Genomic DNA, 23,879 nt, shown 5'->3' with positions numbered 1-23,879 from the left:
CTCCTTCTCCTTTCCAAAGGATGGTAGTGGGCCCTTTCCAGTCTTTACTGTTTGGTAATCTATAAAAGCAAAAGAGTTTTTTGTCTTTAAATTTCTGCAGTTGGAGCGTTTGCTCTAGTTCTTGCCATCTCTGATGGATGTATCTTTCAGTAGGAGTATAGCCCCCTATTACTCCCATTTTCTTTTGATTAAGGGTGATAAGAGCCAATTGTAGCTGTGCTTCAATGGTTTGAGCTACATCAGCAAATTTATCCATTTCTTGTTTTAAGGATTGATTAGCTCTTTCAACCATTCTCTGCAACTGTGGATTATAGGGTGTGTCTGTGGTATGATCAATATTTAAGTATTGGCACAGTCCCGTGACTCTTTCTGCTGTGAAGTTAGGGTCATTATCTGTATGGAGTGCTTGGATATGAAATAGGTTCTGTAGTTCTAATATTTCCCATATTGTTTCCTGAGCAGTTTCCTTAGGAATTAGCTTAGCCCATAGAAGGCCAGTAGATGTCTCAATGGCTACCAGAATTAACAAGGCCTCATAGTGGGTCACATCCATTCGCCACAGTCCTGGCCCTGATCTACTAATATGAGGAGTAGTTCCTCCTTTATGTACACACTTGAGGCAGTTCTTTATTATTTGTTCTGCTACAATTTTTGGTAAGCTGAATTGTTGTCTCAAGTATGACACATCACTTGCCATTTAGCATGCCATTTAGCATGATCGTCCGTGGCTGTCTCAATATGTTCTAGAAAAAAGATGTTTGGTGCCTTACTTATGTCATGGAGGACAGGCATTAAAATTAACTGAGCTATTAGTTGTCCTGTTTTTACATATACTATTTTTTGGGATAGGTTTACCAATCTTTTTTTTAAACTTTTATTTAGTAAATATAAATTTCCAAAGTACAGTTTATGGATTACAATGGCTTTTCCCCTCATAACTTCCCTCCCACCCACAACCCTCCCATCTCCCACTCCCTCTCCCATTCCATTCACATCAAGATTCATTTTCAATTATCTTTACATACAGAAGATCAATTTAGTATATATTAAGTAAAGATTTCATCAGCTTGCACCCACACAGAACACAAAGTGTAAAATACTGTTTCAGTACTAGTTATAGCATTAATTCACATTGAACAACACATTAAGGAAAGAGATCCTACATGAGGAGTAAGTACACAGTGACTCCTGTTGTTGATTTAACAATTTGACACTCTTATTTATGGCGTCAGTAATCACTCTAGGCTCTTGTCATGAGTTGCCAAAGCTATAGAAGCCTTCTGAGTCGCTGACTTCAATCTTATTTAGACAAGGTCATAGTCAAAGTGGAAGTTCTCTCCTCCCTTCAGAGAAAGGTACCTCCTTCTTTGAAGACCTGTTCTTTCCACTGGGATCTCACTCATAGAGATCTTTCATTTAGATTTTTTTTTTTTTTGTCAGAGTGTCTTGGCTTTCCATGCCTAAAATACTCTCATGGGCTCTTCAACCAGATCCAAATGCCTTAAGGGCTGATTCTGAGGCCAGAGTGCTGTTTAGGACATCTGCCATTCTATGAGTCTGCTGTGTATCTCGCTTCCCATGTTGGATCGTACTCTCCCCTTTTTAATTCTATCAGTTAGTATTAGCAGACACTCGTCTTGTTTATGTGATTCCTTTGACTCTTTGACCTATCAGTATGATCAATTGTGAACTGAAATTGATCACTTGGACTAGTGAGATGGCATTGGTACATGCCACCTTGATGGGATTGTATTGGAATCCCCTGGCACATTTCTAACTCCACCATTTGGGGCAAGTCAGCTTGAGCATGTCCCAAATTGTACATCTCTTCCCTCTCTTATTCCCACTCTTATATTTAACAGGCATCACTTTTCAGTTAAATTTAAACACCTAAGAACAATTGTGTGTTAATTACGGAGTTCAGAGTTCAACCAATAGTATTAAGTAGAACAAAAAAAATACTAAAAGGGACACAGTATTAAATTGTACATCAACAGTCAGGACAAGGGCTGATCAAGTCACTGTTTCTCATAGTGTCCATTTCACTTCAACAGATTTCCTTTTGGGTGCTCGGTTAGTTGTCAGCAATCAGGGAGAACATATGATATTTGTCCCTTTGGGACTGGCTTAATTAACTCAGCATAATGTTTTCCAGATTCCTCCATTTTGTTGCAAATGACCAGATTTCATTGTTTTTTTTTACTGCTGTATAGTATTCTATAGAGTACATGTCCCATAATTTCTTTATTCAGTCTACTGTTGATGGGCATTTGGGTTGATTCCAGGTATTAGCTACTGTGAATTGACCAATCTTATCTTTAAAGGATTTTGATCTCCTGGGCTGATGAAATCTCCAACTACCCTTACTTAGGCCTCAGTCATCTGTGATGTTTCTGTTATTCACTCCCATTGTCCTGGGATTATGGTAATTTGTGTTTGTAGGTTAAGGGTTTCTATTACCTTTGGCATAAGTACTAGATCTTTTGGGGTACTTATGGAGTATCCAATCTGTTCTAGTTCTTTTTCCTTAATGTTACCACCTTCTACTACCAGGTTTATTTGAGTTGTATTTATTTGTGAAACTAATTTGTCAATATTTTCATTGCCTGGGATTCCCTTATGTCCAGGCACCCACTGCATGTAAATTTCTTCTTTACTTTCTATGCTTTTAGTATGGTTCTAAGCAAAGGTTCTTCAATATTTACAGGTAGGGGTATGTATATGTATATACATATTGGGGATCCATAACTATATTCATTATAGGGGGTCCTTCTTGAAGGGCTAATAGCATGGCTCTTTTTTCTAATTCTTGATTACTTCCCTCACTCTCCTTAACTAGTTTAACTCTATCTGATCTCCAAAAGCCATATTTTCCTTGGCCCTGCTTGCTTCTTCCATCAACATATTAAGTAGGTCCTGGCACGGGATGACCTTGAAGACTGCTTAGTGCCCTTCTAAACATTAAAGTTGCGTGGATACATTCACTCTGCAGTACCCAGTGCAAGTAGGGGTCTTCCTGAATAATAACGTCTAAATCCTCTTTTTTTATAGGTAACCTCTATATAGGTTCTTGCCCTATTCGTACAATACATTCTTGTCTAATTTTATGTAGACATTTTAGGGCTCTAGTTAGAGGAGATGCTGCTAATACTTTTGGAAATGCCTGTCTACCTACCCAAAGGATATCAGATCCTTGGTGCACTTTATAATTTATGGTGTTACCTCCCACCATAACAGTACAGTAAACTTCCTTGCTGGGTCCTAGTAGCTTAAATGTTTGTGTTCTTGTAATAGCCTCCTTATAGTCCGTAATGGGGGGTCCATTCCCTGATACTGTATAACTATTGGTTTCCCTTCATTATGAGAGTAAAAGGTTTTGTCTTAATTCCAGGAACAGCTTGGGTCATCCAATTAAGGAGTCCTACTAACTTTTGTAGTTTGTTTAGGGTGGGTTTCTCTGGAAGTTCTGGCAACTCTAGTTTTTGTAATGTCCATTTATTTGGGTGTAGCAAGTAACCCATCCATGAATAAGGATACTGTTCTTGTCTCATTTGGGGTCTTGAATCCCTTTTCTAGAAGCATTTTTCTAAGTTTTTCTACTATCAGTTTGTGTTGTTTTGGAGAATGATCAGACCCAATATATTTATCATCCATATATTGATAAAAATCTACTTCTGGGTGTTGTTGTCTCCAGGGCTCTAGTATGTCCCTTAGTGTACTTTGGTAAATCAAGGGACTTAATACAAAATCTTGTGGGAGGCAATTCCAAACATACCTATGACCTGGACCTTGATTATTAACCTCTGGGATGGTAAAGGCAGTGTACTGCCTGAAGTCCTTATCCAGAGGGATGGTAAAATAAGTATCCCCTATATCAGTAACCTGATTTCTTCTTTGTAATCCTCCAGGGTGTGGAATACCTAATTGAACTCCTCTTCCCTTATCTACTAATTTATTAAGATCTATAAAATCTATTAACACTCACCATTTACCTGATTTTTTTCCTTATCACAAATATTGGGGTGTTCCAGGGATTATCTGGGCTTGCTGGAGATATCTTTCCTTCCTCTAGCAGTCTTTTTTGTTATTTCCTTAATTCCTTCTAATTTTTCTTTGGTTAAAGGCCACTGGGGAATCAAGGGACCTTTATTAGGATCTTTCATTTTTATTTTTATTGGGGTAATTTGGGTAGAGAGTTGCGCCATAATTAGGACTACCCCTAACTTTGTTAAGATATACCTTCTGAATATATTGATGGGAATATCTGGGGATATTAGAATGGATATCTTTGTCTTCCTTCCTTTTTTGTCTTTCAGTGTAACCTGTGAATTTTTTGTAATTTAGAGCACCCTCCCACCCCCTCTATATTTTGCCATCCTTCTATTATCCCTTCTTTTATTCCTTTAGCCTCTTGTTCCCTTATTATAGTTAAATCAGCCCCTGTTTCTAACAGCCCTGTTATATCTTTTCCCTAGGTTTGCCTTTAAGGTAGGCCTTTGTTTTAATTCTATTTTGGCAGTTTCGGGTAGATCCCTGTCACAGGGGCTTCTATCTGTGTTTCCCCCAGGGGTGGGGCAGACGGCAGGACAGATGACTGGATATTCTGGGCAGACACCATCATGGTCTGGAGGACATTGCCCCCGCTTTCCCATTTTTTGGCTGTCTACATACTTTTGCCATATGTCCTGTTCTCCCACAATTATGGCATTTTAGTGGAGTTTTTTCTCCACTCTTACAATTTCTTGCCATATGCCCCTTTTTTCCACACCTGAAACAATTTCCCTGAAAACTTCTTGACCCTTGCTGTCTATCTCCAGCCTTTAAGGCTTCTGCCAGCATGGCCATCTTATAGGAGGTGGATCCAAATTCTCTATAGGCATACATTTTTTCTTCTAACGAATATCCTGGTCTTAAATTTCTAAGCAACTTTTTACATTCTTCATTAGCATTTTGAATGCCCATGATGTCCTTTAAATATGTTCTCAAATCCTCTCTAGATGTTTCCATATCAATCTGAGTAAATAATCAATTAATAAACTCAGGGTAGGGTTCTTTGGGCCCTTGTCTGATGCTAACTGCTTTAGGGGCCCCACTGATAGTTCTCTGGCAATCTTGAAGTGCCTCAAGAACCCATGTTCTATAGAGGGTTCTGGCATCAGTGAATCTAGGGCCAGCTGCTTCTTCTGGTGATAATCCAATTCCCCTAATCTGATCTGCTGTTAGCTACATTGGTCTAGCTGCGTCATCTGGGAGAAGGGGATGCATTTCATCCCATGCTATCGCCTTCTCTTTTATCTTGTCTATGACTAGCTATTTCTCTGCTGCAAAGCAAGGAGTTACATTTAGTAGCATATTGATGTCTACTGATGTAAAGTTTATTGAAATTACCCCAAAGTAAGTGATGGTAGCTGAGTGTGTGAGACTGTGTTCCTGAACTTGTTTAAGCCAAGTGGCTATTAGTCCAGGTCCCACAGGCTCATATTCTTGTCTACCATGTCTTAACATTATTGGGTAAGCTGACTGTTCTTTTGCTTTTTCTTCCTTACTTAACTCCCTGGGAATAACCTGAGGTTTTTGCCTACTTTCTGTTATGGTGTCATAGAGCTTACAGGTGTCTCCTGTATATTTTGGATTTAATCCCTTGCCACAACAAATTAACACCTTAAGAGTGTCTACTGCACATTTATAATCTTTCCTGTTGTGTTTCGCCTTCTCCTCTTTGTAGAAATTCCTCCAAGAGGTTTTCTACCTCTTCCAAGGTCTGCAGATCTTGGAGGTCCTGTCCGGTACAAGCTGCTGCCAGTTTACAAGCCCAAGTTACATTTCCTGGTGAGTAGCACTTCACTTTCTTACCTGTTGGTGCCTGGCCTGGAAGGACCTTCACCTTCTCTATACTCACTAGTGCCTGTCTATATTATTTTGACTGGAATGTCCCACCCATCGTGGTCTCTTTCAACCACCGCTACTCACCCTTTTGATGATTCCTCAAGGGCTCATCTCCTTACCTTCCGACTTCAGGTCCCTCTTCTAGCACCAGCTGTTAGGATCTCCCCCTCCGGGAACTGGCCAGGTTGCCATGAAGGAAGAGTCGAGGAGACTGAGGAAAGTCAAGCTAAGCACTTTTTATTGGTACTATAGGCGAGTAGGAGGAGAGATGGCTCAAGCCTACTCCTGCAGACGCAAGGTGCTACAGACCAGGAGCTTCTCCCTGCAGGCACAAGGCACTATGGACTGGGGAGAGAGGCTGAGCAACCTCTGCTTTACAGTGTCTGAGGGTCCCCTTATATATGGTTTCTAGAGGTCAGCCCCGCCCTCGTGCCAACCTCCCAGGGTTCCATAGTCATAGCAATGACGATTATGATGGTTGATTTGCAGTTTGGGGTTAGGCCATTATAATGGTTTTGCAGTTATGCCGTTATAATGGTTTTGCACTTAGGCCGTTTCCTCTTTCCAACTGCGCTATAGCACACTCACTTTCTCCATGAATGGGTCCCTAACATCCATCTTATTGCAAAACACAGATTTCATTTATTTTATATCTGAGTAGTACTCCATAGTGTGTACATTCCATAATTCCTTTATCCAGTCAACAGTTGGTGGACATCTGGGTTGATTCTGTACCTTAGCTATTGTGAACTGTGCTGTAATGATGATGCAGATACAGATAACTCTTTCATAAACTGATTTCTTCTAATCTGGATAATTTCCCCTGAGGAGTGGGATGACTGGATCATATGGCAGATCTATTTTCAGTTTTCTGAGGTATCTCCATACTGTCTTCCACAGTGGCTGCCCCAATTTACATTCCCACCAACACTGGACCACATTCTCACCAACATTTATCATTTGTTGGTTTCTATATGAGAGCTATTCTCACTGGAGTGAGGTGAAACCTCACTGTAGTTTTGATTTGTATTTCCTTGATGGCTAGTGATTCTGAGCATTTTTGCAAGTGTCTGTTTGCCATTTTAATTTCTTCTCTTGAAAAACACCTGCTTAAGTCATTTGCCCATTTCTTAACTGAATTTTTTGTTTTGTTGTTGTTGAATTTCTTGAGCTCTTTATAGATTCTGGGTGTTAACCCTTTATCAGCTACATACTTTGCAAATATTTTCTCCCATTTGGTTGGTAGTCTCTTCACTCTGCTGAGTGTTTCTTTTGCAGTGCAGAAGCTTCTCAACTTGATGTGATCTCATTTGTCAAATTTGTCTTTGATTGCCTGTGCCTATGAGGTTTTTTCCAAGAACTCTGCCTGTGCCAATGTCTTGAAGAGTTTCCCAATATTCTTTAGTAATTTGATGGTATAAGGTCATAGATTTATGTTCTTTTATCCATTCTGAGTGGATTTTTGTGTAAAGTGTAATATATTGGTCTAGTTTCACACTTCTGCACATGGAGATCCAGTTTCCCCAGCATCATTTGTTAAACAAACTGTCCTTTCTCTAGGGATTGATTTTAGCTCCTTTGTCAAAGATACGTTGTTTGTAGATGCATGCATTGCTTTTGGGAGTTTCTATTCTGTTCTATTGGTCTACAAGTCTGTTTTTGTGTCAGTATCAGGCTGTTTTGATTTTAACTGCCCTGCAGTATGTCTTGAAATCAGGTATCATGATGCCTCTGGCTTTGTTTTTGTTATATAAGATTGATTTAGCTATTGGGGTGTTTCCAAATGCATTTTAGCATCATTTTTTTCTATATCTGCAAAGAATGTGGTTTGACTGGGATCACATTGATTCTGTAAATTGCTTTTGGTAGTATGGGCATTTTGATAATCTTGATTCTTCCAATCCATGAACTTGGAAGATTTTTCCATTTTTTTAATGTCTTCTTCCCATCGTGGAGATCTTTGACATCCTTGGTTAAATTTATTCCAAGGTATTTAATTCTTTTTGGAGTGATTGTGAAAGGGACTGATCTTAAAAGTTTCTTCTCAGCCATGACATTGTCTGTGTATATAAAGTCTACTGATTTTTCTGTGTTGATTTTATATCCTGCCTCTTTACCAAACTCTTTCATGAGTTTTAATAGTCTCTTGGTGGAGAGAAAAGCTAACTAAACTTATTAGCAAGAAACCTAAGAACACAGCTTCACTAGTTTTGGATGTTAAAAAATCTGGTGTATTGAATGTAGGCAAGAAGAGAAGGGGTCTATCTGGACAGAACCACTGGGAATGGAGGTATGGAAACCAGTGAGGACACAATAGTCCTTCTGCAATGACATACTCTCAACCTCAGGCTCATTTCCACCAGGCCTATGGGATGTTTGCTGTTAAGAATTCTCAGTGAGCTGCCCAAATTTGGAATTAGGAAAGACAATGCTCTCCCTCTACCCCAACCAACCTCCACCCCAACATGAGTGCAGAAAACAATTTCTTGGTTTTTGGCTTTTTATCCCTTTATCCCCCTGTGAAAGACACCTCTGATTAAGGCCATGACATCTGGACTTTGTTGTCTTGTTTGTGCGTGAAGCAAGCAGATGAACAAATAGAGGCTAATTATGTCTACCAATCTTGAGAAGTCAGCAAGATCTGGGGAAGACTTGCAAGATAGAATTGCCTATGGTTTAGCACAGAAGTCCAGAATACAGTTAAAGAAAATCAGAAAAGTTGAGTTTGCGGAACGAGTGTAATAGATATTACAATATTCGCTGGATTCCCTATGATTGCTTACTCACATGTTTACTTTGACAAAGACTGACTTGAGAAACAAATAAGTTAAAATACAATGAATAGAATTACTTTTTTAAAATGCTTATTCTTTGCAAAAAGAAACCAATAATACAAACTATTAGCTAACTTACTCAAAAGAAATAAAAAAAGAGAAAGCACAATTACACAAAATAAGGATTAACAAAAGAGCAATTACTACTGAAAGCAAGGAGCCCTTAAACACACAAAATATTATTTTTGAACAATTATATGGAAATACATTAGAAAACTTAGCTGAAATGGGCAACTTTAGGGGAAAAAAGTATTTATCAAAACTGTATAGTAAAGATCAAAGGCAAAAATTTTAAATGAAGAAATAGGGAAAATTACAAAGGAGCTTTGACCTCCCCCAAAGGCACCAGGCCCAGATGGTTTCACAGGAGCCTGCAGCTAACCCTTCGGGAACCAGATACACCCAGTGCTGTTTGAACTCTTCTAAGCAGTGGTAAAGAAAAGCTTTCAGTACTCTTCATCAAATAACTGCAATACTGATTAATAAGCTTGATCAATATTGCATTAAAAAGTAATGTGCAAATTTATTATTCCATAAGAGTGACATGGCAAATTGATATGAGGGAGATAGGCAGGAAGATTAGTTAGGAAGAGCTGAGCTGGAAGACTTTGTCATAATTTCTGCCTTTAGCCCTGCTTTGTAATTCCACCCTTTAGCTGTCAATCCAGTATGTTCATTTTCCCGTGATCCACTTGTGTTTCATTCAGGATCAGGAAGCAGGAGATGACATTATGGCCACATGTAAGTTAAACCCAGAAATCTTCACGTACTCTAAATACAAACCCACATTCCTCTCCAATGTTTATTTAATTAGGGCACCAACTTCTACCCCATAAAAGTGACGTTAACACATGGGCATAGCCCTTTGTTTTCTGGGTTCTGGTCCTTGCTTTTGGGTCCTTCCCTAGCCTTCTCCCACACACTCTCCTCAGAGGCAACTCTGTTCCACTCATGACGAGTGTCTCTCCGTATGGGGGGCCCACACACACATGTGGATGTATATTCAGTCTCTCACTTTTAGGTACCTCCTGCCCTCCCTTGTGCACAGTATTCATGCCTCTGCTTTGCAGCAAGAACTTGGGAAAAACTCAAGATACTGAGGCTCACAGCAAAATCACTTGGGAAATTAGACATTTTCATAACAAGTACTGGGATTATCAGTCATTTGGGAAAAGTTAAAACTGAATTTGCCATTCACATTGTATACCAGAATAAACTGCAAATCAATTAGATATGTAACTGCAAATCATACAAGCACCTGGAGAAAACATAGATGAATTTATCTATTATCTGGCAGTGGGGAAAATCCAGAAATAATACAATATTATTAAACTAAAATATATGAAAATAAAAGTATTTTTCATACTAAAGAGCATCATAATCAAATTATAAAGAGAAGCATCCATTGAAAGTAACTGCTCCTTACATTATTAAAATTGTTGATTCCCCTAATACATAATTAACTCTTAAAAATATAAAATAAAAACACTAGAAACCTATGAAAACATTGAGAAAAAAACCTGAACACACATTTCAGAGAAAAATAAATATAAACAGACATTAAGTGCACAAAAATATCTGTAACCTTAATTCAGATGAGAAAGACAAATTAAACTCCCAGACAAAACATTTTCTCAAGTTGGCAAAAAAGTCCAGATATTTGGAAATATACTTTGTTGTTGAGGGAATATGGAAGCAGGCACTGTGGTAGGTTGCAGAAAAATGACGCAACTTTACACAAAGAGGAATTTGGCAACACCTAATAAAATTACACACGAACTTACCTTCAACTCAGCAATTTCACTTCTAGACTCTACCAGGAAAATAGACCTCAAGAAATACAAAATAACAGGTGTAAAATTCATTGTAATTTTTTGGTAGTGTTGTAAGAGTTTAAACCACTCATATGTGCATGAATATAGAACTGGTGGAAAATATTATGATTATTTATTGTGTACTGCATAGCTGAAAGGAAAAGTACTACTATGGGGTGTTCTTGCTGAAAATAGCAAGGTGCAGAGTATAAGTATGCTACTTCTGTGTTGAAAGGGAAACATGAGAGATGGCAGGCAGATAATAGTGGAAAGAGGGATTTTGCTTATTTGCTTATATTTTCCAAAAGAAACACTTGAAAACTAAATCAGCCGGCGCCACAGCTCAATAGGCTAATCCTCTGCCTGTGGCGCCGGCACCCTGGGTTCTAGTCCCGTTCAGGGCGCTGGATTCTGTCCTGGTTGCTCCTCTTCCTGTCCAGCTCTCTGCTGTGGCCCGTGAGTGCAGTGGAGGATGGCCCAAGTGCTTGGGCCCTGCACCCCATGGGAGACCAGGAGAAGCACCTGGCTCCTGGCTTCGGATCAGCGCGGTGCGCCAGCCGCAGTGCGCTGGCCACAGTGGCCATTGAGGGGTGAACCAATGGCAAAGGAAGACCTTTCTCTCTGTCTCTCTCACTGTCCACGCTGCCTGTCAAAAAAAAAAAAAAAAAAACAACAACAAACAAACAAACAAAAAAACACCTAATCAGAAACAAACAAACAAAAAGGCTACTGTGAGGTACATGGGAAGCAGAGTTGAAGGGATGGAGTAGAAATAACACTCTGAACATTTCTTTCTATGTAGCTGTGACATAAACGCTCTACCGTGGTATACCACCTACATGAAGGATGGGTGTGATGGGCTGTTATGACATCTGATAAAATCAGGGGGACTTAAACTCTGCTGATTCTATAGACAAGGCCCTCTAACCAGCAACCTTTCTTAGCCAGTGGTCCAGGCACAGCTCCTGCTTGACAATTTTTTTTTTTTTTTTGCCAACCTTCAAAGAGTTCTCAGTTGTATTTTTTTTGTCTCAGCATAAACCACTAATTTCATAGCCATTTACAGTGAATCAGTTCTTAGCCTCAAAACTGCATCCTCTTTTCTCCAGATTTGGGAATTTTACATATACAAGAAGTGGCAAGTAGTTCATCTCACAATAAGGAATTGCCATTTAAGTGAAATAAATTTAGTTTCATAAAAACTCAATACAGGGTCTGACATTGTGGTGCAGCAGGTAAAGCTTCTGCCTGCAACACCTGCATCACATGTGAATGTTAGTTTGAGTCTCAACTGCTCCACTTCTGATTCAGCTCCCTGATAATGTGCCTGGAAAAAAAGCAGTAGAAGACGGCCCAAGTCCTTGGGCCCCTGCACCCACATAGGAGACCTGGAAGAAGCTCCTGGCTCCAGGTTGGATTGACTTTGCCACCTTAGATAACCAATAAATGAAGAAAATATATGAAACAATAGGTTTTATGACACTGGGTATTAAGCAATGAAATTCCCAAAAGACAGGAGATCAATGAAGTGAACCCTATCATAACCCCCAGGTTAATTACTCAAGAGAGTCTAGTCTGTATTATTGGGAGGAGGATCCCAAACAGAGCCTGGAAAATTCCCTGACGTGAGATGGAGCTAAAAGTCTGGAGTGAACACGGTGGCTAGAGCTCATGGAGAGAATACTGGGCAAGAAAGAGCTAAGCAGAGTGCTTTACACATAGAGCCACAATATTTCCTGTACTCAGATATCATACTGGAAGAGTTTGTGAGCCATGGAGTATTTGGAAGAATGCTCAGCTAACTCTTTTTTTTTCTTTCTTTCTTTATTTTTTCTTAACTTTTATTTGATGAACATAAATTTCCAAAGTACAGCTTATGGATTACATTGGCTTCCCCTCCCCCATAACTTCCCTCCCACCCGCAACCATCCCCTTTCCCTCTCCCTCCCCCCTTCCATTCACATCAAGATTCATTTTCAATTCTTTTTATATACAGAAGATCAGTTTAGCATATATTAAGTAAAGATTTCAACAGTTTGCACCCACACAGAAACATAAAGTGAAAAATACTGTTTGAGTACTAGTTATAGCATTAAATCACAATGTACAGCACATTAAGGGCAGAGATCCTACATGAGGAGTAAGTGCACAGTGACTCCTGTTGTTGACTTAACAAATTGACACTCTTTGTTTATGGCATCAGTAATCACCCTAGGCTCTTGTCATGAGTCCCCAAGGCCATGGAAGCCTTCTGAGTTCACCGAGTCTGATCATATGTAGACAAGGTCGTAGTCAAAGTGGAAGTTCTGTCCTCCCTTCAGAGAAAGGTACCTCCCTCTTTGATGACCTGTTCTTTTCACTGGGATCTCACTCGCGGAGATCATTCATGTAGGGTTTTTTTTTTCCAGAGTGTCTTGGCTTTCCATGCCTGTAATACTCTCATCATGCTGAGTGAATTATGCCAGTCCCAAAGGGACAAATATCATATGGTCTCCCTGATCGGTGGCAACTAACTGAGCACCAAAGGGGAAACTTGTTGAAGTGAAATGGACACTATGAGAAACAGTGACTTGATCAGCTCTTGTCCTGACTGTTGATGTACAATGTAATACTTTATCCATTTTAGTATTTTTTTGTTCTAGTACTATTAGTTGAACTCTGTAATTAAGTCACAATTATTCTTAGGTGTTTAAATTTTAACTGAAAAGTGATCCCTGTTAGGAATCTGGAAAGCATTATGGTGAGTGAAATAAGCCAGTCCCAAAGGGACAAATACCATATGTTCTCCCTGATCAGTGACAACTAAATGAGCACCAAAAAGGAAACCTGTTAAAGTGAAATGAACACTATGAGAAATGGTGACTTGATCAGCCCTTGCCCTGACTGTTGATGAACAACTTAATACGTTATCCCTCTTAGTATTTTTTTGTTTGTTTGTTCTACTTAATACTTTTGGTTGAATACTGTAATCAATTCAGTTATTCTCAAGTGTTGAAACTTAACTGAAAAGTGATTGCTGTTAAATATAAGAGTGGTCTGGGGAGCAATCCGGACTAGACTGAGTTACTGGAATTAAGACTTATTCTATGCATCTGCTCTCCCACAATATGGTGCTGGGAGAGAAGTAAACAGCTTCCGCACAGCTGCCTCCAGTTCAACCAATAAACTGTAGGACTTGCTCCTGATTGGAGAGCAGCGTACTCGGCGTGTGGGCAGCCGAGTTAGGATTGGCGGAGGAGGACTATAAAGGAGGAGAGAGACGGCATGCACCAGGAACACCTAAGGGGAACATCTAGCTGGAGGAACACCTGTGCAGCCCCCGAGAAAGCCGGCCGGCGGTGTGCCGCTCCCCTGCGGAAGTGGGGAATGTGGCCAGGGGGAACCGCCCTTCCACGGAGGTGGAAGGGACAGTAGCCAACCCGGGAAGAACCAGCAGCAAACCCGGGGAGGGCCGAGCAGACGAAAGAACAGCGCAGGGTCCTGTGTCGTTCCTCCACGAAGAGGGGGAGCGACATAATGGTGCCGTGACTCGGATATGAAGCCTAGGCAGGGTTCAGTGTTGCTCCTCCACGAAGAGGGGGAGCGACAAGTGGGAATAAGAGAGGGAAGAGATGTGCAATTCGGGACATGCTCAAGCTGACTTACCTCAAACGGTAGAGTTAGAAACATACCAGGGGATTCCAATTTAATCCCATCAAGGTGGCATGTACCAATGCCATCTCACTAGTCCAGGTGATCAATTTCTGTTCACAATTGATCATAATGATAGGACTAAGAGCAAAAGGGAGCACATAAACAAGACGAGTGTCTGCAAATACTAGCTGATAGAATAAAAAAGGGAGAGAACGATCCAACATGGGAAGCGAGATACACAGCAGACCCATAGAATGGCAGATTTCCTAAACAGCACTCTGGCCTCAGAATCAAACCTTAGGGCACGCAGATCTGGCTGAAAAGCCCATGAGAGTATTACAGGCATGGAAAGCTAACTCTTGTCTTAGTAGTGTGTGTGTTTGTGGGGGGGGGGGTGGTAATTAGTACTATACTAAGGACTGTTCTGGTTCCACTTGATAAAAGATAAAAAGCAAGGCCTAAAAGGATCAAACCATTTCCGTATGTCTTAACTGTGGTCCAGAACAAACCACAAGAATATTTATAAACTATAAAACAAACGACAAGATAAAAATGGCATCCAATAAAAAATTACCAGGCAGAAAAAAAGAAAGGTACAACCCACAATAAGGGGAAAAAGTCAATCAATCAAAACAAACTCAGGACTAAATAGATGTTAGAATTAGCAGAAAGACAAGGATACTTACTGCTTGACAATTATTAAAACACACACCTTGCTGTGGGAACCAGGGGGCACTCTATCCTCTTGATACTACAAATCCCGCCTTCCACAGCTTCTGGATACGCATCGTGTTCCCAAATGCACCATCGCCCCATGTGCCCCTGCATGGTGCTCCATATCATACTCCACAGGCTGCTGCCAGTCAACAGCCCACTGTCAGTCTCATCTGTCCAGTGTCACATGTTATGTGTTCAGCCATCCCTATAACCCTAAGATGGGAATCAATCAATCAATAAATCAATCTATTTCTTTCTCTCTGTCATACACACACACACACACCAATGGGGGAATATGAGTCAATCAATCAAACTGAAACACTGAGTTCAAACTGTAAGAAAGGAATCTAAGAATATATCAGATTGGTAAGGTAATCATCAAGAAAACAGAATTATTTGAACTGACTAGAAGTTAATGAAACAGTCTGAGATTTAAGGATGTCTTTATTATAAACCTCACAGCAAAAGATCACAGGGAATTCAAAGCATATATTAGAACTTATCTTTGGCAAATGGCAGGGCAAAGTTACCACTTATTATTAGTCACATTGAACGTTAATGGCCTGAACTGTCCAGTTAAAAGACACCAATTGGCTGATTGGGTTAAGGAACAAAACCCATCTATTTGCTGCTTACAAGAAACACATCTCTCCAACAAAGATCCATACAGAGTGAAAGTGAAAGGCTGGAAAAAGATATACCATGCCAACAGAAATGAAAAAAGAGGGGGCATAGCCATCTTAATATCGGACAACATAAACTTTACCACAAAAACTGTTAAGAGAGACAAAGAGGGACACTATATAATGACTAAGGGATCAATTCAACAGGAAGATATAACAATTATCAATGTATATGCACCTAACTACAAGGCACTGGTTTATCTAAAAGATTTATTAAGTGACTTAAAGGGAGACTTAGACCCCAATACAATAGTACTGGGGGACTTCAATACTCCACTCTCAGAAATAGACAGATCAACAGGACAGAAGATCAACAAGGAGACAGTAGATTTAAACGACACTATAGCCCAAATGGATCTCACAGATATATACAGAACTTTTAATCCTACAGCTAAAGATTTTACATTCTTCTCAGCAGTACATGGAACCTTCTTTAGGATTGACCACATACTAGGCCATAAAGCAAGTCTCAGCAAATTCAAAAGAATTAGAATCATACCAGGCAGCTTCTCAAACCATAAAGAAATGAAGTTGGAAATTAGCAACTCAGGAATCCCTAGAGCATACACAAACACATGGAGATTGAACAACATGCTCCTGAATGAACAATGGGTCATAGAAGAAATTAAAAGAGAAATCAAAAATTTTCTGGAAGTAAATGAGGATAACAGCACAACATACCAAAACTTATGGGACGCAGCAAAAGCACTGTTAAGAGGAAAGTTTATAGCAATAGGTGCCTACATCAAGAAATTGGAAAGGCACCAAAGAGACGAGCTTTCAATTCACCTCAAGGATCTAGAAAACCTACAGCAAACCAGACCCGAATCTAGTAGGAGAAGAGAAATAATTAAAATCAGAGAAGAAATCAATAGGGTTGAATCCAAAAAAAATTACAAAAAATCAGCCAAACGAAGAGCTGGTTTTTTGAAAAATAAACAAAATTGACACCCCATTGGCCCAACTAACTAAAAAAAGGAGAGAAAAGACCCAAATCAATAAAATCAGAGATGAAAAAGGAAACGTAACAACAGACACCATAGAAATAAAAAGAACCATCAGAAATTACTACAAGGACTTGTATGCCAGCAAACAGGGAAACCTATCAGAAATGGATAGATTCCTGGACACATGCAACCTACCTAAATTGAACCAGGAAGACATCGAAAACCTAAATAGACCCATAATTGAGACAGAAATTGAAACAGTAATAAAGGCCCTCCCAACAAAGAAAAGCCCAGGACCAGATGGATTCACTGCTGAATTCTACCAGACATTTAAAGAAGAACTGACTCCAATTCTTCTCAAACTATTCAGAACAATCAAAAAAGAGGGAGCCCTCCCAAATTCTTTCTATGAAGCCAGCATCACCTTAATTCCTAAGCCGGAAAAAGATGCAGCATTGAAAGAGAATTACAGACCAATATCCCTGATGAACATAGATGCAAAAATCCTCAATAAAATTCTCGCCAATAGAATGCAACAACACATCAGAAAGATCATCCACCCAGACCAAGTGGGATTTATCCCTGGTATGCAGGGATGGTTTAATGTGCGCAAAACAATCAATGTGATACACCACATTAACAGACTGCAGAAGAAAAACCATATGATTATCCCAATAGACGCAGAAAAGCATTTGATAAAATACAACACCCTTTCATGATGAAAACTCTAAGCAAACTAGGTTTGGAAGGAACATTCCTCAATACAATCAAAGCAATCTATGAAAAACCCACAGCCAACATCTTATTGAATGGGGAAAAGCTGGAAGCATTTCCATTGAGATCTGGTACCAGACAGGGATGCCCACTCTCACACTGCTATTCAATATACTTCTGGAAGTTCTAGCCAGAGCTATTAGGCAAGAAAAAGAAATTAAAGGGATACAAATTGGGAAGGAAGAAGTCAAAATATCCCTCTTTGCAGACGATATGATTCTTTATTTAGGGGACCCAAAGAACTCGACTAAGAGACTATTGGAACTCATAGAAGAGTTTGGCAAAGTAGCACGATATAAAATCAATGCACAAAAATCAACAGCCTTTGTATACACAGACAATGCCATGGCTGAGGAAGAACTTCTAAGATCAATCCCATTCACAATAGCTACAAAAACAATCAAATACCTTGGAATAAACTTAACCAAGGACATTAAAGATCTCTACGATGAGAATTACAAAACGTTAAAGAAAGAAATAGAAGAGGATACACAAAAATGGAAAAATCTTCCATGATCATGGATTGGAAGAATCAATATCATCAAAATGTCCATTCTCCCAAAAGCAATTTATAGATTCAATGCAATACCAATCAAGATACCGAAGACCTTCTTCTCAGATCTGGAAAAAATGGTGCTGAAATTTATATGGAGACACAAGCGACCTCGAATAGCTAAAGCAATCTTGTACAACAAAAACAAAGCCAGAGGCATCACAATACCAGATTTCAGGACATACTACAGGGCAGTTGTAATCAAAACAGCATGGTACTGGTACAGAAACAGATGGATAGACCAATGGAACAGAATTGAAACACCAGAAATCAACCCAAACATCTACAGCCAACTTATATTTGATCAAGGATCTAAAACCAATTCCTGGAGCAAGGACAGTCTATTCAATAAATGGTGCTGGGAAAACTGGATTTCCACGTGCAGAAGCATGAAGCAATACCCCTACCTTACGCCTTACATAAAAATCCACTCAACATGGATTAAAGACCTAAATCTACGACCTGACACCATCAAGTTACTAGAGAACATTGGAGAAACCCTTCAAGATACTGGCACAGGCAAAGAATTTCTGGAAAAGACCCGGGAGGCACTGGCAGTCAAAGCCAAAATCAACTATTGGGATTGCATCAAATTGAGAAGTTTCTGTACTGCAAAAGAAACAGTCAGGACAGTGAAGAGACAACCGACAGAATGGGAAAAAATATTTGCAAACTATGCAACAGATAAAGGGTTAATAACCAGAATCTACAAAGAAATCAAGAAACTCCACAAAAACAAAACAAACAACCCACTTAAGAGATGGGCCAAGGACCTCAATAGACATTTTTCAAAAGAGGAAATCCAAATGGCCAACAGGCACATGAAAAAATGTTCAAGATCACTAGCAATCAGGGAAATGCAAATCAAAACCACAATGAGGTTTCACCTCACCCCGGTTAGAATGGCTCACATGCAGAAATCTACCAACAACAGATGCTGGCGAGGATGTGGGGAAAAAGGGACACTAACCCACTGTTGTGGCAATGCAAACTGGTCAAGCCACTATGGAAGTCAGTCTGGAGATTCCTCAGAAACCTGAATATAACCCTACCGTTCGACCCAGCCATCCCACTCCTTGGGATTTACCCAAAGGAATTTAAATTGGCAAACAAAGAAGCGGTCTGCAGCCTAATGTTTATTGCAGCACAATTCACAATAGCCAAGATCTGGAACCAACCTAAATGCCCATCAACGGTAGACTGGATAAAGAAATTATGGGATATGTACTCTTTAGAATACTATACCACAGTAAGAAACAACGAAATCCAGTCATTTGCAACAAAATGGAGGAATCTGGAACACATCATGCTGAGTGAAATAAGCCAGTCCCAAAGGGACAAATACCATATGTTCTCTCTTTTTGGTGACAACTGACTGACACAAAAAAGGAAACCTGTTGAATTGAAATGGACACTATGAGAAATGGTGACTTGATCAGCATAGCCCTGACTGTTAATGAACAACTTAATACATTATCCCTCTTAGTAGTTTTTTTTTGTCTGTTCTACTTAACATGACTGGTTTAATTATGTAATTAATACACAGTTATTCTTAAGTGTGGAAATTTAACTGAAATGTGATCCCTGTTAAACATAAGAGTAGGAATAAGAGAGGGAAGAGATGTATAATTTGGGACATGCTCAAGCTGACTTGCCCCAGATGGTAGAGTTAGAAACATACCAGGGGACTCCAATTTAATCCTATCAAGTGGCATGTACCAATGCCATCTCACTATTCCAAGTGATCAATTTCAGTTCACAATTGATCATAATGAAAGTTCTAAGAGTCAAAGGGAGCACATAAACAAGTCTAGTACTTGCTAATACTAACTGATAGAATAAATAAAGGGGAGAGTGATCCAACATGGGAAGTGAGATACTCAGGAGACTCATAGAATGGCGGATGTCCTAAACAGCACTCTGGCCTCAGAATCAGCCCTAAAGTCATTCCAATCTGGTTGAAAAGCCCATGAGAGTATTTCAGGCATGGAAAGCCAAGACAGTCTGGCAAAAACAAACAAACAAACAACAACAACAAAAAAAACAACAACAAAAAACAAACAAACAAAAAAACCTAAATGAAAGATCTCTGTGAGTGAGATCCCAGTGGAAAGAACAGGTCTTCAAAGAAGGAGGTACCTTTCTCTGAAGGGAGGAGAGAACCTCCACTTTGACTATGACCTTGTCTAAACAAGATAAGAGTCGGAGAACTCAAGGGGCTTCCATAGCCTTGGAAACTCATGACTGGTGCATAGGGAGATTACTGATGCCATAAACAGGAGTGTCAATTTGTAAAGTCAACAACAGGAGTCACTCCTCATGTAGGATCTCTGTCCTTAATGTGCTGTACATTGAGGCTTAATGCTATAATGAGTACTCAAACAGTATATTTCACTTTGTGTTTCTATGGGGGTGCAAACTGTTGAAATCTTTACTTAATGTATACTAAACTGATCTTCTGTAAAAAAAAAAAAAAAGGAAGAAGAAGAAATTATCAATTCCCAACTTGACTCTCACTGGCATTAAACATGACAATAGGTCTGATCTGATTTCATCATCATTTAAAAAAATCATCTATTATTTTTCACTTTATGTTTCTGTGTGGTAGCAAACTGTTGAAATCTTTACTTAATGTATGCTAAACTGATCTTCTGTATATAAAGAGAATCAAAAATGAATCTTGATGCGAGTGGAAGGGGAGAGGGAGTGGGAGAGGGGAGGGTTGCGGGTGGGAGGGACGTTATGGGGGGGAAGCCATTGTAATCCATAAGCCGTACTTTGGAAATTTATATTCATTAAATAAAAGTTAAAAAAAAGATTTTTTTTTTATTTGAAAGAGCTACAAAGAGAGGTAGAGACAGAGGGAGAGAGAGGTCTTCCATCTGCTGGTTCACTCCCCAGATGGCCGTAATGGGTGGATCTGTGTCAATTCGAAGCCAGGAGCCAGGAGCTTCTTCCTGTCTCCTACAGGGGTGCAGGGGCCCAAGGACTTGGGCCATCTTCCACTGCTTTCCCAGGTCATAGTAGAGAGCTTGGTCAGAAGAGGAGCAGCCAGGACTAGAACCAGAGCTTATATGGGATGCTGGCACAACAGGCCAGGGCTTTAACCCGCTGTACAACAGTGCCAGCCCCATCTGTAATATAATTTTGAATTATTTTGTATGTTTGTAGGACAGTGGAAGTTAAAAATGTATTCACGGGAACCAAGATTTTCAATGGAAACACAAAGAGATATGAGTGCCGCAGTGTGCTGAAAGAACTGTGCACCCTTCTAAATGAGAACCATCTGGAACTTGATGAAAACATGTTCCAATTTGACGATTCTCCAGAATTTCATCTGTGGGCTCTCTGGCCGCCTGGCTCACTCCTCCAGTGGCACTGTGGGGCACGAGTGGTCTCAAGTTAGAAACTGGTTGGGTTCCTTAGTGTCATCCTGGCAAACATCATGTCTATGGCACAGAGAAGACAGTAGAGATCAACTTCCTGTGTGTTCACAAGAAGCTGCGCTCCACGAGGGTGCCACCTGTCTTGATCTGCGAGATAACTCAGCAGCTTCACTCAGAGGGCATTTCCAAACTGTTTACACTGTCAGGGTCGTAGTAACCAAAGCCCATTGGCACCTGCAGGTACTGGCATCTGTCCCTCAGTCCCCGGAAACTGATTGGTTCTCCCACCTGAGCAGAAACATGACCGTGTAGTGCACTATGAAGCTCTACCAAATGCCAGGGACTCCTGAGACAGCTGGGCTGCAGTGGATGGAGAAAAGGGACATTCCCATAGTGCGCCAGCGCCTCACGATTTCACCCCACACCAGTCATGAGCCAGGAGGAGGCAGAGCACTAGTTCCCACCAGGAGAACATCAGGGCCAGTCCGATGGTGGAGAATGCACGTGATGAGGGGAGGGAGTTCCTGAGCTTTTACACGCTTCCCTCCAGCCCTGGGAACCATCAAACCCATAAGAGTCTCACAGCTGCTTGTTTCTTCTATGACATTCACTCGTGCCCAGACCTCTCTGCTGGACCTCAGGAGTGACACCCTCGTTCTCACCAGAATGAAAGGGTTTGACACTCTCAGTGCACTGGATCTCATGCAGAATAAAACCATCCTGGAGGAGTTCGAGTTTGCCATATGGGATGGCAACCTTTGGTATTCCCTGCACAACTGCAGAGGGGATTGGGATGGCATTAGAGTAACCAGGTGCCAGTGAAATTCTGGATACAGCCCCTGAGAAGTCAGACCAGGAAATGGAGCTCCACCACTTGCTGGTCCAGTCTTTACAAACATGAGGGACTCTAGCCAAGGGAACAGAATGGAACCGGCTTTACCAAACTGCCAGCCAACTTGACAACAATTTTTCCAGGGTGTAAGGCTGCGTGACTCACCTATGGTCTCCGTGTTTTCCAGTTACTTCCTCGTGCAGCTGTGATCAAGGAAATGTAACTGCTGAAAACCAGCTTGTGATTGGCATATTATGGACTAAATGGGTGAATAATAAAAGTGTCCTTATATCACATTGATATTTTGAATATCATTCATGTTCCAAAAATATGACATCAGAAGAAAAATTATAATGTTAAATTTTAACTGGAAATATCAATGAAAGTCCACGAATGTTAAAATTCACACATTTAGTATGTGTCCATGGAAAGGGTGCCAAAGTCATGTCATCCTTGTGACATTAAGCACTGCGAGTCCAGTGGCTTTGGTTTCCTTATACAGGTCCTCAGCTAAAGAAACCAGGACCACTTGGAGAATTATCTGGAGTATTCCAGAAACCGCAAAAGTACACAAATAACATGCATAAGCCAACTAAGAGAAGCTACCACTGGTGATATTTGGTGGAATTTAGACATCAGAAAGAACCATAATGTGATTCATTGAACACAACAGGTAAATAAAAAACCCACAACTTCATGGTTATATTTAAAAAGGTAAAGAATAAGTGCATTTACCACTGTTAAAGGTGATGCATCATTTCCTTGTTCAGAAAGTTGGTAATTTTAGGGTGACTAAAAGTTATCCTCTACTTTGGGGAGAGACTATAGTTCATCCTGAGTTGATGAGAAGAATATCTATATAACGTATATTTTGATGAGAAGAATACCAGATCAAGAATGCAGGAAGAATGATAAAATTAGAAAATTACCTGCATTGTGATCTCCAGGAAGATGACTTAACTTATACAGGCAGGGATCACCAATAAATATTAAAATCAGCCGGCGCCGTGGCTCACTAGGCTAATCCTCCGCATTGTGGCACTGGCACACTGGGTTCTAGTCCCGGTCGGGGCACTGGATTCTGTCCCGGTTGCCCCTCTTCCAGGCCAGCTCTCTGCTGTGACCAGGGAGTGCAGTGGAGGATGGCCTAAGTGCTTGGGCCCTGCACCCCATGGGAGACCAGGAAAAGTACCTGGCTCCTGCCATCGGATCAGTGTGGTGCACCGGCCGCAGCACGCCGGCCGCGGCAGCCATTGGAGGGTGAACCAATGGCAAAGGAAGACCTTTCTCTCTCTCTCTCTCTCACTGTCCACTCTGCCTGTCAAAAAATAAAAAAAAATTAAAATCAAGATTTAAAATGTTGATGGGAAACACGATATTTGCACAGGGCCAGATGACTTGACAATGGCAAAGGACTAGGATAATACCTATAGTGGGAAGATCTGTCCAGGCATGAGGGAATTTTATTGCTTTATAAGATGCAGACTAAATTATAATAAAAGAATCATGAAATTTAGAAATACTTTTTGAAATGGTTCAGCAAAAGTTAAATGATAGATCAAACGTGGCAAAAAGGCAATGGTTTTTAAAATAGAGATGGTGGAAATATGATATTGATTCACTATCCTTTCAGCTTTTCTCTATGATTAAATAATTTTGTAATAAAATGTATAAGATTAATTCCTCAGGCTACATCGTCTAAGCACTACACTGTCCCTTTAACTTTGAAGTCAGGCTTGGTACAGCTTGCACCTGGCCAGCGTTCCCACTGAGAGAAACTAAGCACACTGGATATATTTTAGAAATCTTCTGTTTGAAGG

The 23,879-nt window shown here is 40.3% G+C and overlaps 1 pseudogene; it reads left to right on the top strand.

Moving 5' to 3' along the window:
• Window positions 1-12,307: 12,307 nt before the first annotated feature.
• LOC138848882 (glycylpeptide N-tetradecanoyltransferase 1 pseudogene) lies at window positions 12,308-22,049 on the top strand (annotated as a pseudogene).
• Window positions 22,050-23,879: the final 1,830 nt, after the last annotated feature.

This window comes from Oryctolagus cuniculus, chromosome 3 (genome assembly GCF_964237555.1).
Source record: "Oryctolagus cuniculus chromosome 3, mOryCun1.1, whole genome shotgun sequence".
Taxonomy (NCBI): domain Eukaryota; kingdom Metazoa; phylum Chordata; class Mammalia; order Lagomorpha; family Leporidae; genus Oryctolagus; species Oryctolagus cuniculus.
The sequence above is the reverse complement of the archived record's forward strand: the minus strand, read 5'-3'. Positions and strand labels throughout refer to the sequence as shown.